Genomic DNA, 26,065 nt, shown 5'->3' with positions numbered 1-26,065 from the left:
TAGTAAATTGGAATTAGTTTGGTTAACTGAGAGCTATAGTATAATCTATACATATATTATGAATTTTCAAAGAATTCAAATGCAGTGAAATATATTTGACATAAAAACCTATGCTAATATAATCTGCCATTTTTGACTGCTATTTTGCTTCCCTGATGATATAATGTGTATGGCATTTGGCAGAAGACTAATATACACTAGAGTATACATTTATTTTAAGAAGAAAACCTTGATAGTTTATTATTTACATTTTTTAAACTCAAAAATGTCCATTGCATTGCAAAGCTATGTTTTGCAATTTTGCTTAGTGCATTGAAGAAGTTGAACTTTTCATATTCTACTCTCTTTTTTTTTTTTTTTAAGATTTTATTTATTTATTTGAGACAGAGAGGATGAGAGAGAAAGCATGGTGGGGCAGAAGGAGAATCAGACTCCCTGCTGAGCTTGATCCCAGGACCCTGGGATCATGACTTGAGCCAAAGGTAAACTGAACTACCAAGACACCCCTTCTATACTCTTTTTTTGTGTACTCCTCAAGCCTCATAAAACTCCAAGAATCTAACTCTCAGCCATATCTTCACTTCCTACGTTATATGTGTATATATGTATGTATATTTATATATGTATATGTGTATGTATTTTTGCTCATCTTTAGTGCCTTTCTACATCTAACATTTCTTCCACGTCAGATCTAACAATTTTGCATTATCCAACAACTTGCTTTATCACTTTTATCCTTCCTTCTCATATAACATAACTTTTTCCCTCTATATTTGTTCATTTTCATGGTCTATAAATACTTTCAAGCTGTCCTTATTCTAACAATAAAGACAAATCAACTATTCTCAGTTCACATATATAAATTTCTACGGTTGACATGCTTAGAGATTAATATCCATTTAGTACATTCTAGTGTTACTGAATCCAAATAGCCAGAGAAGACACAGTTGTCTTTCCTTTTTTCTTTCTTTCTTTTTTTTTTTTTTTTTAAGATTTTTGCAGAGAGAGAGAGCACAAGCAGGGGTAGTGGCAGGCAGAGGGAGAGGGAGAAGCAGTCTCCCTGCCAAGCAAGGAGCCCAATACCCGCCTCTATCCTAGGATAACTAGGGTCATGACCTGAGCTGAAGGCAGATGCTTGACTGACTGAGCCACCTATATGCTCCCAAAGTTATCTTTTCAATACACATATTTAAAAAGTTTTATTGTGGTATGGGTCCATTCTGAACCATTCTTTTATGGGTAGGTGAGTCTTTTTATCATGTTCATTATAAAGTTTTTGCTTTACTGTAGGACAGATGCATGCATCATATTGTATGTAGTCCCTTTTAGTTTTAGAAGACTGTAGATATATTTTTATTGAATAAATTTCCTATTTCAATATTTTGATTATTTAAACACCCATGAGTTATTGAAGCACAGATAATTTTTATAAAATGGATCCACCAACACTGTGCTTTGCTAATTACAAGGAAAGGAAAAAATACAATAGGTTAATCTAATTAAGTTGATTACTGTAAAAGTCAAAAATGACCTAGGATCAGTTATATTTTAGCATAGTTAATTAAATTAAATTGTCTTGGTTGATTTATTACTGCCAAAATTTACAAATCTTTATTTGCATTTTTTTAATGAGAAAAATATATTGTTCAATTTTATTTCATTTAGACTTTTAAAAAAATAAATGATGTATCTCTATTCTGGGGAAATACAATTCATACAAAGTTAATTTACTGTCCAAAATTACTTTAAAAATCTATCAGGTTGAAATATCAGTTTTATTTAGCATTTCAAACTTGAAGAGTTAGAGAACATTAAAAAGCACATTCTCAATGATTAGTAAAAAAGATTTTATGTGGTTTCTAATTGTATGGTTACTTTTTTCAAGAAGTTTTCAATTCACTCTCTGTTGCATTTGATATTGCTTCTAGATTAGCACTAAACAAAGAACGAGTCTAAGATAATAGAATGGTTCTTAAGGTATTAAGAATACAATATGAATTTGTGAAAAGTGTTCCCATTGAGTTAAAGAATTCTACAATTTCAGCAGGACTGGAATTAGGCAGACATAGCATTATATTTTTGGAATGTGAACAGAGTATAAATTGTTATCTTTTCAATGAATTTATTATAGTGGCAGCTTTAGATATGGTACCAATGGGGTATGCTCATCTACTTCAGAGGTACCAATTTCTATGTGACTACAGGATTCAATTTAGCTATGCAAAATTCATGATTGAAAACCAATTTTATTGTGGATAAAGTGATCACACAACTTGCTTTCTTTGGAAAGTGCAAGTTATTCCATGATAGTTCTGGTATAATTATTAATAACTTCCCTCTTTACTCTCAGGAGGTCCTGATTTGAATAAATTATATACTTAATATTGGATGATACATCATATAGTTATTCTAATTATAAAAAAACAAAATTTAGAAAGTTATAAATAATTCTACTTTATATATGATTCATGAGTTACTAAAAGTTAATGAAGGGTATACTTAATTTTTATAGGTAAAATTAAGAAAATCATTTTAAAATAAGAATTCCTAATACTTCTTTTGGACCTTTTTTCTCATGATACTGTGCCACATATGTAATTTTATCTGCTTAATACTTTTATTAATGTAGATACTATGAATACCCCATCTTATAATTGATACAACTGAAGCTGTGAGAGTTTAAGTTATATTCTTATGCTTATGCAGTTGGTAAATTGTGGAGCAGGGATGTGAATCTGTTCTGTTGGCATTAGAAGTAGACCACTTAACCAAGTATATAGTGGCTTTTCTGAGAGCCTAACTGAATCTGATTGTTAGTTTTAGGTAGTATTTAATAATACTTTGAAGAGGGACGCCTGGGTGGCTCAGTTGGTTAAGCCGCTGCCTTTGGCTCAGGTCATGAACCCAGAGTCCTGGGATCGAGTCCCACATCAGGCTCCTTGCTTGGCAGGGAGCCTGCTTCTCCCTCTGCCTCTGCCTGCCTCTCTGCCTGCTTGTGTGTACTCTCTCTCTCTCTCTCTGGCAAATAAATAAAATCTTAAAAAAAAAAAATAATACTTTGAAGAATTTGGCCATTAATGGCATTGACTTTGAAAATTTCTTGTTTTTTCTTATTAAATAAGCAGTTTTTTAAAACATATCCAACTTTAAGACTAAAGTTTTTGAACATGAGCGCTTTTTGTCATTGTTGTTAACCTGAGAGTCCTGTATTTTTCAATTCTGGAAAATTCTGTCATTATTTCCTCAACATTTGCTTTCCTTCATTCTCTCTTTTCTTTTCTTCTGATAATTCTATTAGTTAGCCATATGCCTATTTTCTAGAGTTCCCCCCATCTATTTTTCATCTCTTTATATCTCCATATTTCTTACTGGTTAGTTATTATTTTATAATTCTCTTTTTACTATGTATTTTTTAGTGTGTAACCTATATATTTCATTTAACATATTTTGTTTTCTGTAGTAATGTTCAATTATTTTATGTATTCTATTCTTTTTTTGATCTGTTTGAAAGTGGCATTGGCGCAGATTTCTGAATTTGCATCTTGCCTTGTATTTCCAAACAACAATAGATTAAATGCAGTGTGTTTAGCTTGATAAGTCTAGTAAGTCATTGAAATGATTGTCAGTTCAAGGCACACTTCAGTCTGGGAACTTAGGCTATGACCATTAAAGTTAAGATAAGTAAATGAAGCACAATGAAAGAGAGAGTTTAGCAGAGCATTTGCAACTTGATGTCAAGCAGAGGAAAGGAAACTACTAAAAATTGCCCAGAGTTAGAAAGTTAAGAGAGGATGAAAAGAGGAATAGAGGAATAGAGGAGAGAGGTATTGAAAGAGACAGAGACAAGAGGGAATTTGTATTACAGAAGCAAAGGAATAATAATAGGAATAACGGGTAAGATAAGGAGATGAAGGTGTGTTTGGAGACATGAAGTGGGCTGAGGACCAAGGGAAGTTTTTTTTTGCTTTTGTTTTGTTTTGTTTTGTTTTGATGTTTGCTTATCTGCTTTTAAAAATACATATATAAAGAAGACTTTATTTATCTTTGAGATTTTGGGATTGCTGTCATGGAAGCCATTTTGTAGATTGTTTCTCATGGAGGTTCCCCCTGCATCATTCATTCATTATGAATATATATTGGATGCCTATGCATCAAATATTGTTCTAAATGATTGGGAAACAAAGAGAAGTGTCTGGCTCAATGAGCTTACATTCTAGATGGAAAGGCAAATGGTAAGCAGGTATAGCAAAAATATATAATGTATTATCCTTTAACAAAATGCTATTGATACATAATACAATCACACTTCATAAAACACTGTTTATCACCAAACTCTTGGAAGGGAATAGAAGTGGAAAAGAACTCCCAAAGAATATAAAGTCCTGGTAAGATACTCAAACTCCAGAGGTGGCATAAATGGACCCAAAAACACTGGGATAGTCAAATCGCTTTAATAGCAGATCAAATCAGGTCAATACTTAATTGAAGTATCTGAACTTTGGAGCTTTCATATGGGAAGTGATGTAGAAATTCAGCAAGTAAAAAAAAAAAAAATAAAAATAAAAGGTAAAGCCACTGTCCTAAAGGAAATTTAGAAAGGGCAATTCAGAAAATCCTACCCTGCCCATGGACCCATGAGTCTGAGAGATACATAACTTTGAATGCTTCTGCTGTCAATACTCAGGTCCATTATCATCTCTGGCAGACCCTTGTGAGAGAACCATTTTCTAGACCTGAGTTTTGGAGTAGGCACATCCCTGAAGCAGGGTTGTGTTAGAGACAGAACTTACATTTGGGTAATTTACACTTCTGTAGCCATATTTATTATTCAAATATTGAATATTAACTCCAAGCTCTCTGGCCCCTCTCATAGAACTGCCCTTTTATCCAGCAATGACCGAATTAATGCCAGGCACCTCTAGTCTCTCTCTATGGCTTGTCTCCCTTTTGTTTGGTCAGTATCTCTACTGGTTTTAAAATATTTTTATTACCTCCTGAATTCAGTTTCCCTGAAAATCTGTGGAGGTAATTCTAGCACTCTTCTAAGCTATCTTAATTTAGAGGGTTGGAAATTGTAGTCTGTGAACAATGGAATAAATGCAATTTGTTCAATTTTGAGTCCGTTTTTTGGGCACAGAACAGCATTATTTTGAGTTTATAAGTGATGGAAAAGTTGGTGTAATAAACTCAGTTTTTAATCTTTGAGATTTTATTTATTTATTTGACAGAGATCACAAGTAGGCAGAGAGGCAGGCGGAGAGAGAGAGGGAAGCAGGCTCCCTGCTGAGCAGAGAGCCCGATGCGGGACTCGATCCCAGGATCCTGAGATCATGACCTGAGCCGAAGGCAGCGGCCCAACCCACTGAGCCACCCAGGCGCCCAGTTTTTAATCTTTGAATGAAATAAATTGCTCATTGCTTATTTCCTTTAATTTTAATGTTGCTATTATTGATGCTGCACTTTTATGATAAGTCACATTAAATGTCAATTCATATTAGAAGAGAAGAAAACATAATTACTGTATTTAGCCTCATTTTTACTCTGTCACCCTGGAATATTATAATTTGAATTAGAGCAAAGTGTATTAAGTACATAAAGTTTAACCTTTGTTGGGTTAATAGTTGTACATTGAGATTGATTTATGCTGGATTCTGATTAAAAAGTTATCAATAACAGCAAGCAAAATGTGTGCTTAAATTATGTTTGCGCTTGAATTATTATAAAATGTCTGGTTAAGTTGAAAGAGAATCATTGCAACTGTATATTAAGAGTGATTCTTATTTAAATATAAATACCCATTTAAAAATAAATACAAATATTCATTTAATTGAAACTAATGACAAAAACATTAATTCATTGAAAGTAGGTTTATTTCAAGGCAAAAATACCTAACAATTACTTGTTCTAAGTGATAAGACATCCACAAATAATAAGCAAAATTAATAATGAAAAAGTAATTGTGAAAAAATACGTATTTCTTAGAGGAAGGAAAAATATATATACTAGTACCTCTGCAGATAGTCTTTAATAAAAACTGACTTTCTTAGGAGATAAATATACCTATTCTTGCTTTTGATTTATTTTATAGTTGGTTCACATCATTGTTCCCAGGTCTCATATTTTCGATTATGTTCATAATGCTGACCTTAAGTGAATAATATGTTTTAACCACAAGAGAGGGTGAAAAAGTTATGATATTCTGAACTGAGAATATATTAGATTTTCCTTCAAAATTTCAGGCATGGAAAGATGTCAGAAGAGCAAACACTAGAGAGATCTTGCAATAAAAAAAAGTCACTAGAAAACTAATCTTTAATAAAATTCACTCAAGAACTATTCTTTAGGGTTCATTTATTCAAATTCCATAGAAAAAGAAGTGATGACTTGACTATAATAGTAGTTGTTTGACAATAATAATAACCTTTGCTCAGTGTAGATACAACCATAGAATGCACCGGTGGATTTTATCTATTTTACAGTATGGGCTACTAAAAATTGAAGTATGCACTGGAAAGGAGACAAAAAGAATGATCACTCTTCTAAAATTTGTTATATCCAGGGAAATGCTGCTAAATTTTAACAAGTCACCCTAAATTAGAATATGATAAAAATCATAGCTATTGGAGATGCTGCCTGTGTTTCTGTTATAAAGTAATTTTATTATGGATTCCTGGCATTTTGCTCTTGTAGTAAATACATTATGTTTACATTAGAATATCTTCCAGAGTTATAGATTTAGAAGAATTTTATCTTTCCATTTTTGCCTCCCACTACCCCCTAATAAAGATATGGTCTCTATAACTTCAGGTATGTCTTTCTTTTCTTTTGAAACTGTTTTCAGTAAGCAATTACTTTACTTTATCCCTAATCTTTTTGAACTGTGTCATGCGCCTGCTGAAACCTGGAGATATTAAATGACTTCCATACTTGTATTAATAAGTTTGATCCTTGTTTTTCCTTTTCATAACTGAAAGACTGTCGTATATTTATCTCATTTTTCTTTTCTCTTGCCAACTTTATATTGATCAGGTATGCAACACTGTAGAATATAGAAGCATTCTCACAGTTTTTATAATTATTTTTACACCAATTCAGAAGTAAATGATACTGTTTTCTATGTTAGGCTATTTTTGCATAAGAGGTAATGATTTAAGACAAATGTATATCTGTGATTTTTAAAATATATTTTAAGGAAAATAAGCCCTTATTACTGTAAAATAAAACAATCAACACAACAACAAAAATCACACTAGAATTAATAAATCATGCTGACTTCAAAAACTTTGTGACTGATATATAATTGATTATATCTGCACTATTTAAAATGTAATAGCTACCCATATGGGAAGATTTATTTTAGTAGTAATGAAAGTTAACATAATTAAAAATGAAATTTCTCAGTCATATTAGACATCTTTCAAATATTTAATAGTCACAACTGCCTCCTGGCTACCATATTGGATAGTGCAGACTGAGGACATTTCCATCATCTCAGAAAGTTCTATTGGAAAACACTGCTCTAAATCATTGTTGTATGAACTTTGGAGGAAGTTTGGAGTAGATAACTTTTTAAAAGAATGGCAATATTAATACATAAAAATTATAGTTTATTATGCTTTTAATATACTTTTAATTTTAGAATAGTTTCAGATTTATAGAAAAGTTGCAAAGACAGTACAGAGAGCTCCCATATACTCCACACTCAATTGCTTGTATTATTAACATCTTGCATTAGTTTAGTACATTTGTCACAATCAATGAACCAATATTTTTATATTATTATTTAATAATATTTGAAGAACCAAAATTCATCATTTTCTCAGATTTCCTTAGTTTTACCTAATGTTCTTTTTCTATTCGAGGATCCCATCCAGAATCCTACATTACATTTAGTCTTTTTTTTTTTTTTTTAAGATTTTACTTATTTATTTGATAGAGAGAAAGACATCACAAGCTGGCAGTGAGGCAGGCAGAGAGAGAGGGGAAGCAGAGAGCCTGATGAGGGGCTTGGTCCCAGGACCCTGAGATCACCACCTGAGCTGAAGGTAGAGGCTTAACCCACTGAGCCACCCAAGCACCCCTACATTTAGTCTGAATGTATCTTTAGATTACTCCTGATTGTAACTGTTTCTCAAACTTTCCTGGTTTTTGATGACCTTGACAATTTTGAGGTGTAGCAGTCAGGTATTTTGTAGAATGTCTCTCAACTAATATTTTTCTGATGTTTTTCTAATGAATAGAGTAGAACTACGGGTTTTTCAAAGGAATACCACAGTCATAAAATGCTATTTTCATCATATCATATTAAGGTTACATTCTATTAAATTATCTAATATTATCAATGTTAATTTTGATTTCCTGGCTAAGGTGGTGTGTATCAAGTTTCTCTGGAGTACAATTATGCTTTCTCCCCTTTACCATACTATACTACTTGAAAGGAATTTACTAAGGATAGTCTACATAAGGAGTGGGGAGTTATGCTCTACCTCCTTGAGAACAGAGTATTTATATAACCAATTTATAATCCTTTTTTGTCTAGACTATCAAAATGAGTTAACTTTTTCTTATTGAAAGCAAAAACATCAATGTTGATTTTTATTGGCTATGTGCTTCTTGAGAAGAACTTAAGTATAAGGCTCTGGACATTTATAAGGGATACATATGACTTAATGACTATCAAACACATTGAATATGGAAATACTTGAAGAAATATTTTCCATTTTTCTTGGATCAAATTTCTACTGAGACTCATTTATTTATTAAATTATTTAAGAAATACTTACCAAGTCCCTAAAATGAACCAGAACCTCATCTGGATTTTAGAAATATTTTATTTTAAAAAAAGACAGTGATGACCACTCTCACAGGACCTACATAATAGTGGGGGGAGGGGTACGATAAAAAATAATTCAGTTTAATACAATTCATCAGAAGGTGTTAAATTAATGGAAAACATAAATCAGAAACAGAGAGAGGCTTGGGGTTGCTATTTTAAACAGTTTGCACTGAAGTAACATTTGTGCAGAGAATGTATGAAAGTGAAGGAGGAAGCCAAAGAATATTTGGAGAAAGCATTTCAAGTAGAGCAATCAGCAAGTACAATGACCTGGCATGTTCTCTCATTAAGTTAGGTGAAAGTATGGCTACAGCAGTATAAAACAAGCAAAGAAAATGAGCCTAAAGAGGTAGTAGGAAGGTGGTGGTGGCTAGATCATCTGTTCCTTTAGACAATTGTTGAATTTTGGGTTAAGTCTGACAGAGATGGGAAACCACTGAATGGTACTGAGCACAGAAGAGATATAACCGGCTTACATTTTAAGTGTGGGCTGCTAATTAACTGTAGAGATGGCAGAAGTATCAGTTAGGAGGTTTTTCAACTACATAGGCTAGAATTTGATGGTGGTTTTGATCTAGGGTGATAGCCTTTGACCACAGTGACTTTCTTTGGTAGAAAAGTCCTAGTTTATTTCTGTGGTTTTTTGTTTTGTTTTGTTTTTGTTTTTTTCTGGTGAATTATTCCTAGTTTCTCATTCCTGAAAGAGTATTATTAGAAATAGTAACTTCATGGTGACTTTATAAAGACTAGTGTGATAGTGTTGGAAGTGATAAGAACTGGTCCTGATCTGAATATTTGGAAAATGATACTAAAAGGGTAGGTTAATGGCTTGATAAAAGCTATGAGAGAAAGAAAAGATAAAAAATTACTTCTGGAGTTTTGCCCTGAGCAACTGAAAGTATAAACTTGCCATTTATTATGATGCGACAGCCATATGAAGAGTAGGATGGGGTAAGAATTTTAGCCCTGGTGAATTTAAGATGTCCATAAAGGTGCTAGATAATCAGTTGTACATACTCATTAAATTCAAGAGTGAAGGGTCTAGCTGGAGATGAACAATTGTCAACATCGTGTTGTGGAGAAGAGGAAAATACCCCTGGAATTGATTTAATAGAGAAGTGAAGGAGACTAATTGGGAACTAGAATAAATAGTGCTTCCAGGGAATTTCACTTTCAGGGCTTTACCTCATGGAGTTTTTATGAGTATTAAATGTTGTCTGAAGACTGCCAGAGTATTAGAAGGTCATCTATGTAGATATGTGATATCACTAAATATTTTGATTGAAGTAAGCAGTGTAACATGTAATTTGAAACTGGAATTTGGGAGAGGAGAGGAGAAGAATTTGTTGGACACTGTAATGATGTATAAAAATGACCATTCTTTAAAGATAATTTAACTTGAGAGGGTCTCTGTAGTTCATAAGATAGAGCCAGTTCTTGGTTAAAAACAAGGAGAGTGAAGATAGTATCAAATAAGTTGAAAATGGAAGTGATTCTGGTTATGAAGGACTATTGAGTTACAGGAGGCAAAGTGACAAGGGTAAGACGTTTGGGAGAGGTGAGATTGGGAGTCAGAGCTGTGTGGACCAGGTCCCATTGAGGACCAATGACTGGATTAATTTGCCTAAAGGGGAAAGTTCTCATGACTCCTAAATGAGAGGTGGATATGAGGCTGAAATAGTGGTTGTTGGTTGGGACAGGAAAGAGGAGAAGTTCACCAGGTAAAAGCAAATCTCTCTTATCCTTGTCTTCACTTCTGTTGCTGTAGGAATGGAACCAAGCAATGGCAGTCTTACTCAAAATAGATGAAATCCAGCACTCTGACTTCCCTCTTGCTTATGAGGATGTGGAAGCCAGAGTAGGCACAATGCATTAGAACTGGTTTCTTCTTCATGTAGGAGCACATAGAATTATGAAGTTGATTCTTTATCGATGCCAATAAAGGAACAAGGCAAGTCACATACACAGGAAGCCACAGGAGCACATGTTTGCTATATAGAACATATCAGCATTCAGTAAGCCAACTGCCTTGTCAAATGTCTCCAAATTTGTTATGTGGAAAATTGTATTACCCAGACCTTGTGGCAATGAGGATATTATGATGGTAGAGGTGTCTTATTCTCACAAGAAAATCACTAGAGTGGAAGGAAATCCATATTTCCCAGAGTGCTGTACATGGCAGGTAGTATTTGTCAGGTTTTGGATATATATACCAAGAGAGAAGATGAAGGAGGGTTTTGATCTGTAGCAATGTGGCAATTAATGAACTGTACTGGTATGAGAGAGAAATAGCAGTTTTAGTAGTTGCTATAAGTTGGAAATACTGGAAAGAAAGATTTAAAAAAAGACTTTTAAGAACATTTGATATGTAATGAGCCTTATATACTCTACCTTTCAATGAAAACCATAGTAAAAATTTATATTATTAAAAACTTTAAGACTTTTCTTTTTACTGATGGGGTATCCAGCTCTATCTGTATGATACTGAAAAATATATATATGTATCTACTTCAAGGGAGAAATTCCTCTTTCTCTTTTTCATGTTCTCATAGAATCTATGTGCCTATCAGAGTTAGCACACAGAATAATTCCATTAATATTTTTAAATGAAAAGACAAATGGTTAAATGGTTTCCTCCTGTCATCTAGCTTCCACTTCAAATACATGCTTTCTAAACAGAAATCACTGTTTATAATAGAACTTTAGGGTTTTCATTCAAACTTAAAATAGGAAACTATACATTGACAAAAAAAGTAGAACACTTAGGGCGCCTGGGTGGCTCAGTGGTTTAAAGCCTCTGCCTTCAGCTCAGGTCATGATCCTAGGATCCTGGGATGGAGACCCGCATCAGGCTCTCTGCTCAGTGGGGAGTCTGCTTCCTCCTCTCTCTCTGCCTGCCTTTCTGCCTACTTGTGATCTCTGTCTGTCAAAAAATTAAATAAAATCTTTAAAAAAAAAAAAGTAGAGCACTCGGATAAAATTTAGGATTATATAATAGTGCCAAAATTTCACTGAGAAGAGAGGAATACTTTAGAATTTTCAAGTGAATTAACAATGATTCTATCTCACAGTCTTATATTTTGCTTATATAAAAATAATTTATCATCAATTAGTAATAATTGGCAATAGCATTTGCATGAGTTAGAGAAAACCAGCTTCTAAAATCTTTATGGCATTTATCGCATCTGTGGATTTGAGGATATTATTGATGAAATTGAGTTATTATAGCACAATGTAATTGTGGTATTTTTGCAAGATGCTTGATAATCCAGATATGCTGTGTCAAAGATAAAGCTGTAATAGGCTCCTTCTTGCTCACCGTAAACCAGAGGCTTAAAAATCTTTGCATAATAATTTGATTTGAAATACTATGTAGTTATTCTTTTGAAGAGACACACTAAATTATCAATGCACTGTGTGTGTGTGTGTTTTAATCTTTTGGAAACAACATAAAACCAGAACATCATTAAATGTTTCACTTTTTATGATATTTATTAGACATTCTCAATTAAAGTGTATACACAGTGATTCAAAAGTGTTGACAAAAGAAAGCCCTTTGAAGCATTAATTTCCAGGCAGTGCATTCAATAGGTAGTATCTATATGTGAACACTAATAAAGAAGTGTAAATTACACTTACTTTTCTTAATTGGTGCTGGTAGGAAGAGAAGTAGAAGCTAAAAATATCTAAATATCTTAATAAGACTTTAAAGCAGAACTTTTACAAAATTTTAGAGTCCTAGAAATCAGTCTAGATGTCTTTAAAAGTTAAATTAAAAGTAAAAAGGAATTTACATTGCGCTGGCTAATATGCGACTAATAAAGAGATTATTCTCTGCTAGATGTATATGTTTGGTTACTGTTTATTACTGGAGATGTGTGAGCTTATTAATGCCTTGCTTTCTTACTGCTTTCACTACATTTTTCTAAGTGAACATTTAGCTTTGGAGTAAAGAATTCCTTGCCAGAGACTAAAGTAAATGAAACTACAGATTCACATTTAAGAAATTAATTATTAGATATATTTTTAAAACTTTTGAATAATGAGACCCTCCGTACTAAATATAATAATTCTTGCAATGTTAAACCTTAACCTAGACATTTCAGAAGCTTGTGCTATTTCTTCAAAAAGAAAATAATTTAAGCAATAAATATCAGAGTCATGGAGAGGACTATATATCATTTACACTTCCTTTTTTGTGTTTATTTGTATTTTTCAGATTTTAAAAACTTTTCATGAGCTATTTTAATACTAAAGGAAGACTTAGTTTACAAATAAATACTTGTTATTCAAGAAAGAAAACACATGTTCCTTTTGAAGTCCAACTAAAATTTTGGGGTTACTTTTCCACTGCATGACATTAGTTGTCATTTTTTTTTTTTTTAACAGAGCATAACAAAATCTATTTAATTTCTTTTTTTCTTCTCCTAGAATTCTTTTCCAGATAAAAATGGGTAGTTTTGGCTACTGATCTTGGAAATAATGCATGCTTTGAAGGAGCCTTCAGGGCCTGATCTGGGCTCTGTTGCTATGGTGATTTTACAACCAGCTTATGTACTGTTGTATTCTCCAGCAAGTGTTTTGTTGTATAGTCTTAGAAAAGCCCTAAACATACATATCACTTACATGTGAAAGGGAATTAACTTGGGTTCAAAGTTGTGGTATTTATGATTCCCTACTACACCTAGGCTAATGGAATGAGCTTGGCAAGTAGTTTTAATTCTAATTTTTCTAAGAGTTTTATTTTTTTATTTTTTTATTTAAGAGAAAGAATATATTACCTTTTACATATGTATAACACAGGGAGGGAAAGATTTTGAGTGTTTGAGGGAAACTTGGGAAATATTCAGTAAAATTTCTTTTTATAAGTGAGGAAATAGATGCAAATAATTATAGATATTTAACAGTCATAGACACTTAAGTGAATAGTTAGAACTCAAATATATTAATTATAATTCTCTGAGTTACAGCAAAGATAACAATTCAGAACCACTTAAACATAAATAAATAATATATTAGGAAGAAACTAGAGAGTTTCAGAAATAAATTGATAAATGAAGGCAGCATGGAAGACCTTTCCGGAGTGCCGAGAATTAACCTGACATATTTCTTAAAAAAAAAATAATAATAATAATAATTTCCTTTTCTTCCTCAATAATTTTAGGATCAAAATTCAAATTCTGCTAAGGTAATAGCAGTAACAGAAGGTAAAGATTCATTTTAGGGGACATTATCTTTATGCTATTTTTTTCTATACATTAATATAGTGTATTAGTCTATTTACTGAAGTCTTTTTTCTTTTTTCTTTTCTAAAAATAATTTTGTTTGTAAAGATCTTGAATATATTTAATTGGATTTATGTCTATAAGCCATATGGGTTCCTGTTTTTGTGAATTGAGTTTTGAAAACCTTCATTTAAAAATTAGTTTTCCTCAAAGCATAAAAACTATTGATTTTTATGTTGATTTTATATATTTTAGCTTTGCTTACTCAACTTATTATTTTGTCTGTGGATTCTATTGAGTTTTCCATATGGGAAACCATTACAGAAAATTACAACAACATTTAAAAGCAACAAAATTGAAATTAAAACCACATCATTTTTGGGGCGCCTGGGTGGCTCAGTGGGTTAAAGCCTCTGCCTTCGGCTCAGGTCATGATCTCAGGGTCCTGGGATCGAGCCCTGCATCGGGCTCTCTGCTCAGTAGGGAGCCTGGTTCCCTTCCTCTCTCTGCCTGCCTCTCTGCCTACTTGTGATCTCTGTCAAATAAATAAAATCTTTAAAAAAAAAACCCACATCATTTTTATTTCTTGTTAATTCCTGTATACTTCATTCCTTTTTCTACTTTTATTAGCCTGGATAGGACTTCTAGTAAATACCCTACTGAATATAGAATCCATGAAAGTGGGTAACTATTGTTTTTTTCCAGGTAATATGTTTACATTTTCTTTATCACATTAATATTTATTGCACATTTTTAATAGTTTTTATTAAGTTAAAATTTTATCTTATAATTCTGTTCTACTAAAGTATTTGCCATGAATAAGCTTTAATTTTGTCTATCATTTTTTTCTGCTAGCTATTGCTAGAAACATTATTTTCTTTTTCTTATAATCAATTCATGTGCCAAAACTCATAAAAAGATGTGCTGTACATTCCTAAGAATATTCTCACTTGATAATGGGGTGTATGTGTATGGAAATAAACATATATGCATCTGTATGACTGATTTTCTATTTTCTTTTTTTTTTTTGCATTTTTGTTCATAAAGAGAATTGCCCCACAATCATCTTTCATTGCTCTATTACTCAAGGTTGTCCAGAGAAACAGAACTAATAAAGGAGATTCATTGTAAGGAATCAGCTCACGTGATTATGGAGGCTGACAAGTCTTGAGATCTATAAGGTGCATCAGCAAGCTGGAGGCTCAGGAAAGCCAATGCTGGTGTTTAGCCGAGGCAGGAGGCTCAGGGTGAGCTGATGTTTCAGCCTGAGATTGAAGGCAGGAAAAAGGTGACGTCTCGGTTCAAATGCAGTCAGGAGGAATTCTCCCTTACTTGGGGCAGGGTTAGCTTTTTTGGTCTATTCAGTCCTTCAGATGATTGGTGAAGGCTACCCACTTTAGGAAGGGCAGTCGGCTTTAGTCAGTTTACTGATTTAAGTATTAATCTCATTCCAAAACACACTCCCAGACACCCCTGGGATAATATTTGATAAAATGTCTGGGCACTCTGTGGTATAATCAAATTGATACATAAAATTACCCATCACAAATGCCTTTTCTGTTACCACTATTGCATTAAACTGGATACATAAAAATACCTGTAATCTCCTTGACTTTTAAAACAGTAAATCAATATTTTGAATAAGTTAGGGCTTATCCATTTTTTAAACTTTCAACATTACCTCTAATATATTATGTAATCATGGTATTATCTTTATGAATAGATACTTATATGTTTCATTTACCATATATATGTTTTGTTTTTTTACATTTTCTTTCATGACTAAGAATCATTTAATTTTGTTGAGAGGGTTAAAGTACATTTCTAGGCTCAAGATGCAGCCACTCTTGCCCAGCATGCTGGCCACATCAGAAAACCAACACTTAGTTAACTTTCTTGACCCTATAAATGCTCTGCTTTAACAGAATCACAGTATATTCATCCAGCCAGTGCCCAAACACAAGCCAACTGGATTTTTTCACCCCAAAGAGGATTGACAATGCAGCCCAGCCAATTAGATATTTTCTGTCTTTTTCTTATTTCTTTTTCTTTTTTTTTTTCAGTTTAAATTTTTCTTTTTTTTTTTAAATTTTTTTATTTTAATAAACGTATAATGTATTTTTATCCCCAGGGGTACAGGTCTGTGAATCGTCAGGTTTACACATTTCACAGCACTCATCGTAGCCCATACCCTCCCCAATGTCCATTTCCCCACCACCCTCTCCCGTCCTCCCTCCCCCCCGCAACCCTCAGTCTGTTTCTTGAGATTGAGTCTTTTATGGTTTGTCTCCCTCCCAATCCCATCTTTTCATTTTTTCTTTTCCTACCTCCCCCCAACCCCTCCCGCCTTGCATCTCCACTTCCTCATATCAAAGAGATCATATGATAGTTGTCTTTCTCCAATTGACTTATTTCGCTAAGCATGATACCCTCTAGTTCCATCCACGTCGTCGCAAATGGCAAGACTTCATGTCTTTTGATGGCTGCATAGTATTCTATTGTGTATATATACCACCTCTTCTTTATCCATTCATCTGTTGAGGGACATCTAGGCTCTTTCCATAGTTTGGCTATTGTGGACATTGCTGCTATAAACATTCAGGTGCACGTGCCCCTTCGGAGCACCACGTTTGTATCTTTAGGATATATACCCAGGAGTGCAATTGCTGGGTTGTAGGGTAGCTCTATTTTCAGTTTTTTGAGGAACCTCCACACTGTTTTCCAGAGTGGTTGCACCAGCTTGCATTCCCACCAGCAGTGTAGGAGGGTTCCCCTCTCTCCGCATCCTCGCCAGCATCTGTCATTTCTTGACTTGTTAATTTTAGCCATTCTGACTGGTGTGAGGTGGTATCTCATTGTGGTCTTGATTTGTATTTCCCTGATGCCGAGTGATGTGGAGCATTTTTTCATGTGTCTGTTGGCCATCTGGATGTCTTCTTTGCAGAAATGTCTGTTCATGTCCTCTGCCCATTTCTTGACTGGATTATTTGTTCTTTGGGTATTGAGTTTGATAAGCTCTTTATAGATTTTGGATACTAACACTTTATCTGATATGTCGTTTGCAAATATCTTCTCCCATTCTGTCAGTTGTCTTTTGGTTTTGTTCACTGTTTCCTTTGCTGTGCAAAAGCTTTTGATCTTGATGAAATCCCAATAGTTCATTTTTGCCCTTGCTTCTGTTGCCTTTGGCGATGTTCCTAGGAAGAAGTTGCTGCGGTTGAGGTCAAAGAGGTTGCTGCCTGCATTGTCCTCAAGGATTTTGATAGATTCCTTTCGCACATTGAGGTCCTTCATCCATTTTGAGTCTATTTTCGTGTGTGGTGTAAGGAAATAATCCAATTTCATTATTCTGCATGTGGCTGTCCAATTTTCCCAGCACCATTTGTTGAAGAGACTGTCTTTTTTCCATTGGATATTCTTTCCTGCTTTGTCGAAGATTAGTTGACCATAGAGTTGAGGGTCTATTTCTGGGCTCTCTATTCTGTTCCATTGGTCTATATGTCTGTTTTTGTGCCAGTACCATACTGTCTTGATGATGACAGCTTTGTAATAGAGCTTGAAGTCTGGAATTGTGATGCCACCGACTTTGGCTTTCTTTGTCAATATTCCTTTGGCTATTCGAGGTCTTTTCTGGTTCCATATAAATTTTAGGATTATTTGTTCTATTTCTTTAAAAAAATGGATGGGATTTTGATAGGGATTGCATTAAATGTGCAGATTGCTTTAGGTAGAATAGACATTTTCACAATATTTGTTCTTCCAATCCATGAGCATGGAATATGTTTCCATTTCTTTGTGTCTTCCTCAATTTCTTTCATAAGTACTTTATAGTTTTCTGAGTATAGATTCTTCGCCTCTTTGGTTAGATTTATTCCCAGGTATCTTATGGTTTTGGGTACGATTTTAAATGGGACGGACTCCTCAATTTCTCTTTCTTCTGTCTTGTTGTTAGTGTAAAGAAATGCGACTGATTTCTGTGCATTGACTTTATATCCTGACACTTTACTGAATTCCTGTATAAGTTCTAGCAGTTTTGGAGTGGAGCCTTTTGGGTTTTCCACATATAGTATCATATCATCCGCAAAGAGTGATAGTTTGACTTCTTCTTTGCCGATTTGGATGCCTTTAATTTCTTTTTGTTGTCTGATTGCTGAGGCTAGGACTTCTAGTACTATATTGAACAGCAGTGGTGATAACGGACATCCCTGCCGTGTTCCTGACCTTAGCGGAAAAGCTTTCAGTTTTTCTCCATTGAGAATGATATTTGTGGTGGGTTTCTCATAGATGGCTTTGATAATATTGAGGTATGTGCCTTCTATCCCTACACTTTGAAGAGTTTTAATCAGGAAGGGATGCTGCACTTTGTCAAATGCTTTTTCAGCATCTATTGAGAGTATCATATGGTTCTTACTCTTTCTTTTATTAATGTATTGTATCACATTGATGGATTTGCGGATGTTGAACCAACCTTGCAGCCCTGGAATAAATCCCACTTGGTCGTGGTGAATAATCCTTTTAATGTACTGTTGGATCCTATTGGCCAGTATTTTGGTGAGAATTTTTGCATCTGTGTTCATCAAGGATATGGGTCTGTAATTCTCTTTTTTGGTGGGATCCTTGTCTGGTTTTGGGATCAAGGTGATGCTGGCCTCATAGAATGAGTTTGGATGTTTTCCTTCCATTTCTATTTTTTGGAACAGTTTCAGGAGAATAGGAATTAATTCTTCTTTAAATGTTTGGTAGAATTCCCCTGGGAAGCCGTCTGGTCCTGGACTTTTGTTTGTTTGGAGATTTTTGATGACTGTTTCAATCTCCTTACTGGTTATGGGTCTGTTCAGGTTATCTATTTCTTCCTGGTTCAGTTGTGGTAGTTTATACATCTCTTGAAATGTATCCATTTCTTCCAGATTGTCAAATTTGTTGGCGTAGAGTTGCTCGTAGTATGTTCTTATAATTGTTTGTATTTCTTTGGTGTTGGTGGTGATCTCTCCTCTTTCATTCATGATTTTATTTATTTGCGTCCTTTCTCTTTTCTTTTTGATAAGTCTGGCCAGGGGCTTATCAATCTTATTAATTCTTTCAAGGAACCAGCTCCTATTTTTGTTGATTTGTTCTATTGTTTTTTTAGTTTCTGTTTCATTGATTTCTGCTCTGATCTTTATGATTTCTCTTCTCCTGCTGGGTTTAGGCTTTCTTTGTTGTTCTCTCTCCAGCTCCTTTAGGTGTAGGGTTAGGTTGTGTATTTGAGACCTTTCTTGTTTCTTGAGAAAGGCTTGCACCGCTATATATTTTCCTCTCAGGACTGCCTTTGTTGTGTCCCACAGATTTTGAACTGTTGTGTTTTCATTATCATTTGTTTCCATGATTTTTTTTCAATTCTTCTTTAATTTCCTGGTTGACCCATTCATTTTTTAGAAGGATGTTGTTTAGTCTCCATGTATTTGGGTTCTTTCCAAATTTCCTCTTGTGATTGAGTTCGAGCTTCAGAGCATTGTGGTCTGAAATTATGCAGGGAATGATCTCAATCTTTTGGTACCGATTGAGACCTGATTTATGACCCAGATGTGGTCTATTCTGGAGAATGTTCCATGTGCACTAGAGAAGAATGTATATTCTGTTGCTTTGGGATGGAATGTTCTGAATAGATCTGTGATGTCCATCTGGTCCAGTGTGTCATTTAAGGCCTTTATTTCCTTGTTGATCTTTTGCTTAGATGATCTGTCCATTTCAGTGAGGGGAGTGTTAAAGTCCCCTGCTATTATTGCATTACTGTCAATGTATTTCTTTGATTTTGTTATTAATTGGTTTATATAGTTGGCTGCTCCCATGTTAGGGGCATAGATATTTAAGATTGTTAGATCTTCTTGTTGGACAGACACTTTGAGTATGATATAGTGTCCTTCCTCATCTCTTATTATAGTCTTTGTCTTAAAATCTAATTGATCTGATATAAGGATTGCCACCCCAGCTTTCTTCTGATGTCCATTAGCATGGTACATTGTTTTCCACCCCCTCACTTTAAATCTGGAGGTGTCTTCGGGTCTAAAATGAGTTTCTTGTAGGCAGCATATTGATGGGTTTTGTTTTTTTATCCATTCTGATACCCTGTGTCTTTTGATTGGGGCATTTAGCCCATTAACATTCAGGGTAACTATTGAAAGATATGAATTGAGTGCCATTGTATTGCCTGTAAGGTGACTGTTACTGTATATTGTCTCTGTTTCTTTCTGATCTACTACTTTTAGGGTCTCTCTTTGCTTACAGGACCTCTTTCATTATTTCCTGTAGAGCTGGTTTGGTGTTTGCAAATTCTTTCAGCTTTTGTTTGTCCTGGAAGCTCTTTATCTCTCCTTCTATTTTCAATGATAGCCTAGCCGGATATAGTATTCTTGGCTGCATATTTTTCTCGTTTAGTGCTCTGAATATATCATGCCAGTTCTTTCTGGCCTGCCAGGTCTCTGTGGATAGGTCCGCTGCCAATCTAATGTTTTTACCCTTGTATGTCACAGACTTCTTTTCCCGGGCTGCTTTCAGGATTTTCTCTTTTCGCTAAGGCTTGTAAATTTTACTATCAGGTGACGAGGTGTGGACCTATTTTTATTGATTTTGAGGGGCGTTCTTAGCATTTCCTGGATTTTGATGTTTGTTCCCTTTGCCATATTAGGGAAATTCTCTCCAATAATTGTCTCCAATATACCTTCTGCTTCCCTCTCTCTTTCTTCTTCTTCTGGAATCCCAATTATTCTAATGTTGTGTCGTCTTTTGGTGTCGCTTATCTCTCGAATTCTCTCCTCGTGGTCCAGTATTTGTTTGTCTCTCTTTTGCTAGCTTCTTTATTCTCTGTCATTCGGTCTTCTATGTCAATAATTCTTTCTTCTGCCTCATTTATCCTGGCAGTGAGAGCTTCTATTTTTGATTGCACCTCATGAACAGCTTTTTTGATTTCAACTTGGTTAGATTTTAGTTCTTTTATTTCTCCAGAAAGGGCTTTTATCTCTCCGGAGAAGGTTTCTCTAATATCTTCTATGCCTTTTTCGAGCCCGGCTAGAACCTTGAGAATTGTCATTCTGAACTCTAGATCTGTCATGTTACCTATGTCCGTATTGATTAGGTCTCCAGCCTTCGGTATGGCCTCTTGTTCTTTTTTTTGAAGTGAGTTTTTCCGCCTTGTCATTTTGTCCAGATAAGATTTGCTTTCTCCTGCTGTGGAATTCCACTGTTCTTGGTGACTGAAGTTGGTTTTGGATGGGTTTCTTGTTGATCTTCTGGGGGAGGGGCCTGTTGTAGTGATTTTCAAGTGTCTTTGCCCCAGACGGAATTGCACCGCCCTTGCCAGGGGCCGGGCTAAGTAATCCGCTCGGGTTTGCTTTCGGGAGCTTTTGTTCCCTGTGCGCTTTCCGTAGAGTTCTGGAGGACGGCAATGAAGATGGCGGCCTCCCAATCTCTCGGCCCGGAGGAGCCGAGAGCTTGGGGTTCTGCTCCTCAGTGTGCTCTCAGAGCAAAGCGCCCAACAGCCCCGCCTCCCTGGCTTGCGGTCGCGCCTCGAGGAAAGCAGTCAATTGCTGGAGCTGGAGAAAAGCGCCGGGTCGCTTCCGTCTCCGCAGCCTCCAGCCGCACTCCGAGCCCACCCAGCCTGCGACCGGCACAAGGTAACCCCGGGCTTAGAGCTCACTCCTCGGTTTTGTCGCTGTAGCTGGCTTCCCCGCTCTAACACCTGCGACCTCTGTGGCACTCAGACACCCCCAGTCCTTCTGTGACCCCGCAGGACCTGGGGTTATGCTGACCCCGCCTGGGTTTCGCCCCGGTTTAGCCTCTGGAGCGATGTCTCCCAGTGGAGCCGACTTTTAAAAGTCCCGATTTTGTGCTCCATCGCTCCGCCGCTTGCCGGGTGCCGGCCCCTCCCCCCGGGGTCTATCTTCCCGTCGCTTTGGATTCACTTCTCCGCAGGTCCTACCTTTCAGAAAGTGATCGATTTTTTGTTTCTGGAATTGTTGCTCTTCTTCTCTTCGATTTCCCGTTGGATTTGTAGGTGTTCACAATGTTAGATAAGCTATCTAGCTGATCTCCTGCTACCCGATGTCGTCTCAGCCTGCTACTCCTCCGCCATCTTGACTCCTCCCCCTCTTATTTCTTATTCTTTATCCTGCAAAGCTTCCTGCCTTCTGCCCCATTTTGCAGTTCTCTGTAGGAGACTGTCCACTTCCTGAATGTTAAATAAAGTTTGTTTGTATCACCTAAATTGTTTTCTTTAATTATTTTTTGATGGTTTTTGGTGATGAGGAAGGGGATCTGAAGCTGGCCTCTAACAGCCTTTAGGACATCTGGATACCCAAGTGTGGTGCTCACTGAGTTTTAAGTTTGATTTTCCTGTCACATTATTGAAGGCTGTGGGTAAGTCCCTCTCAGATTTGAACTCTGCTCCTTGGTGTGCAGCTCTCCGATACAAACAAACTTTATTATATATGTATTGTGTATTTATGTATGTATGTATTATACATATGTATACCATTCTTAGAGATTCCTAGAAATAATTCCTAGATTTTGCGACCCTAAAAATGTTCTGCAGTTTAATCACTCCCAGAAAGGTTTGGGATCCTGTAAAGGTCTTGCAGACAATTATATTAGAGTTTGTGCTGGGTGGCAGCCATTAGGGGACTCAGAAAGGAAAATCGATGTCTGCAATGGGTGACAGTTGTTAGGTGACTTACAAACCCTTCAGGTAAGTCTACATCATAAATCACTGGAGGACTTGGGGAAATACGACAAGAAATCATAATATTTTGACCATCATAATCAAAATTTAACTAGGTATATGTCAGACATTAAAAGCACTCAGGGCATCTGCCACTATCAAGACATCTTCTTGTGATAGGAATAATAGATCTATTTTTAATGTGTACCTTGGACACCAATGCTGCAAGATTGGTGGGTACTGGTGAACACTTACAAGCTATTAGAGAACTCTCCACCTACCTCTAAGATTCCTGTGCTAAGATAAGTTGATGGAACAGGTTAAATTGACATTAAGTCACCCCCAAACTCAAGAAAACTTCCATGAAAAGAGGTTTCACTTGTACTGCAAAACACCACAAAACCCCGAGCCAGTGACACATCTCTCTTAGGTATGAATTTGGCTTCCAGAGACCCAAAGCTTAGCTAATGAAATGAGATTTTCAGTTTTCAAAGAATTAAGTGCTCTACTTTCTAGCACAGCCACTTATTTGATGTCTAAGGACTGTGGTCCTGAAAGCTGTAGATATCTACAAAAATGGAAAATCTTACTGAGACAACCTAGAATTACAGTGGCTATTATGGGAAACCTTCCAATTAGATAGGATGATTTATTTAAGAAGTGCACTTGAAAGCAAGGTTTCCCAAATCAATAAACAGAGTAAGATACTTATTTTAAATGGCATGCAGAAACATCCAAGAGGCATTAATATTCCGAAACAGCTTCATTAAAAAAATTCATTATAAAAGGCTAACAAAAAATTGAAGACAAAGGAGCTACCTAAACAAAAAACTATAAAAGTGATGTGACTCACATGACTCCCCTCTATCCTACTTCACTTGAGTACTCATTTTACTCATCTGTCTGAATTGTCTTTCCAATCTGAAGAGACTGTAAATCTGTTAACAAAAGTCCACCAAGTTCATGGTCTTACAGCTGCAAAAGCTCCAAGACCCGAAACCTAAAACATTTGAGCCTCTCCTGTTACACATTCCTAGGAGTCCATAATCAAAACACCAGCCCAGAAATTGGTGTCTCATTTTCAGTCAACTAGGACAGTAGAAAAATGAATATATATTGCCATTTGCATATATATATATATATATATATATATATATATATAACAGAGGAGAAAAAAAATTCCGAATGCTTGTGGGAAACTTGGAAGTATGCAGCAATATTTTCTTGTAGGTGAGGAAATTGAGCCAAAGACTCTTATATGAATAGTTTGAACTCAAACAAATGTATTAACTAAATTCTCTGAGTCACAGCAATGATAACAATTCAGACCCCCTTAAACATAAATAAACAATATATTAGAAGGATACTAGAGAGTCACAGAAATAAAGGATGCATTGAAAAATGAAGGCAGCATGAAAGACCTTTCTGGGATGCTTAGAATTAACCTGATATAGTTGTAAAAAAAAAAAAAAAAAAAAGAAATCATCGTTTTCTTCCCCAATAATTTTAGGATCAAAATTCAAATCTACAAAGATAATAGAGGAACAGAAATTAAAGATTCATTTTGCAGTTATGTTATTATCTTTATGATATTGAATCTTTCTATGTGTGATTTTCCTTGAAGGTTTTATCAAATCTTTCTACACCAACTCAGATGCTCTCATATCTTACCCTCAAAGGTTGTCCCCATATAGACCCTCCTAGGGTTGCCAGGATTCTGAGAGATTCATTGGTAAATTGCTACTAGTTACTTTTTAACAGCCAGGGGGAAACTAAAATTAAAATTAATGGAAAATTTTGTAAATTCAAAGCTGTATTCTCCACTTTTTTTTTTCTTTTTAAAAGACTTTATTTATTGGAGAGAGAGAGAGAAAGACCACAAAGAAGGGGAGGGGCAGAGGGAGAGGCAGGCTCCCTATAGAGCAGGGAGCTGGACTAAAGGCTTGATCCCAGGACCCTGGGATAATGACCTGAGCCAAAGACAGACACTTATCCCACTGAGTCACCTAGGCATCCCTATATTCTCTACTTTAAACCCATTTTCTCAGGTGCCTGAAGATGAGATCTTGGGAAAGCTAGCAGAAGCCAGGGAAAGGTGAGAATTTCTACCAGAGTTGGTTCTCCCAGATCTCTGAAGTGCCAGGTCAAGAAAGGAAGATAAAATTTCATATCCCTTCCTTTCCAAATCTAGACTCTTTTAAATTTGGTTTTGGGATTGATCCTTTCTCTCTCAGGGACAGCTATTTTCTTCTTATTTGTCTCATTTAATGTACTGAAACGTGGCTTGGCTTCCTACCTGTCTGGGTCATACACATCATCCATTCTTGTGTACACAGGCAGGTCCACTTTCAGGTTGGGGGTCCCCAAAATATGGCTGGGCAGAAGAGTGGGCTGCAGTTCATCTGTAGCTAGGGTCCTACCAACTGTTGCCAGCTCTCAGGGGGGATTGTCTTAATCATTCTTTCTTTTGGCTATTTTTGGGAGTGGCTCTGGATCTTGGGAAGGTAGTACCTTTTGGTGTGTTCAATACTGCAGGGAATATTTACTTTTGGTTCCGGCTTAAGTTTGATAAGATATTTGAAAAGATTTTTTTTTTTTAAAGATTTTATTTATTTATTTGAGAGAGAGACAGTGAGAGAGAGCATGAGCGAGGAGAAGTCAGAGGGAGAAGCAGACTCCCCGTGGAGCTGGGAGCCCGATGTGGGACTTGATCCCGAGACTAGGGGATCATGACCTGAGCCGAAGGCAGTGGTCCAACCAACTGAGCCACCCAGGCATCCCAAGATTTTTTTTTTTTTTTTAAAGTAATGCTATGAAAAAATAAATAAATAAATAAATAAAGTAATGCTTTGGTCAGAAGTTGGCCCAGTTGGAAGGTGAATAAAGTTGAATAAAGCCTGATAGGAAAAAAAATTTTTTTGGTCTTCTCCCCTAAGCTAAAATGAAATTATGTACCCAAAGGGAAGGAAAAACATTCAAAAGACAAACAGCTCTAAATCTAGAACATAGGGGGTACCTGGGAGCTCAGTGGGTTAAGCCTCTGCCTTTGGCTCAGGGCATGGTCTCAGGGTCCAGGGATAGAGCTCCTCGTCATGCTCTCTGCTCAGCAGGGAGCTTACTTCCCTCTCTCTCTCTACCTGCCTCTCTGCCTGCTTGTGATCTCTCTCTCCGTCAAATAAATGAATAAAATCTTTTAAAAAAATCTAGAACATAGGAATCTTTTGATTTCTACCTCAGTTAAAGATCTTTATTTTGATTTAGAGAAACAAATTGAAGAATGTAGTCAGATAGGTGGGTCAGCAACATTGATAT

The sequence above is a fragment of the Martes martes genome, assembly GCF_963455335.1.
Source record: "Martes martes genome assembly, chromosome: 1".
In the NCBI taxonomy this organism is placed as follows: domain Eukaryota; kingdom Metazoa; phylum Chordata; class Mammalia; order Carnivora; family Mustelidae; genus Martes; species Martes martes.
Note: the sequence above shows the minus strand (reverse complement) of the source record.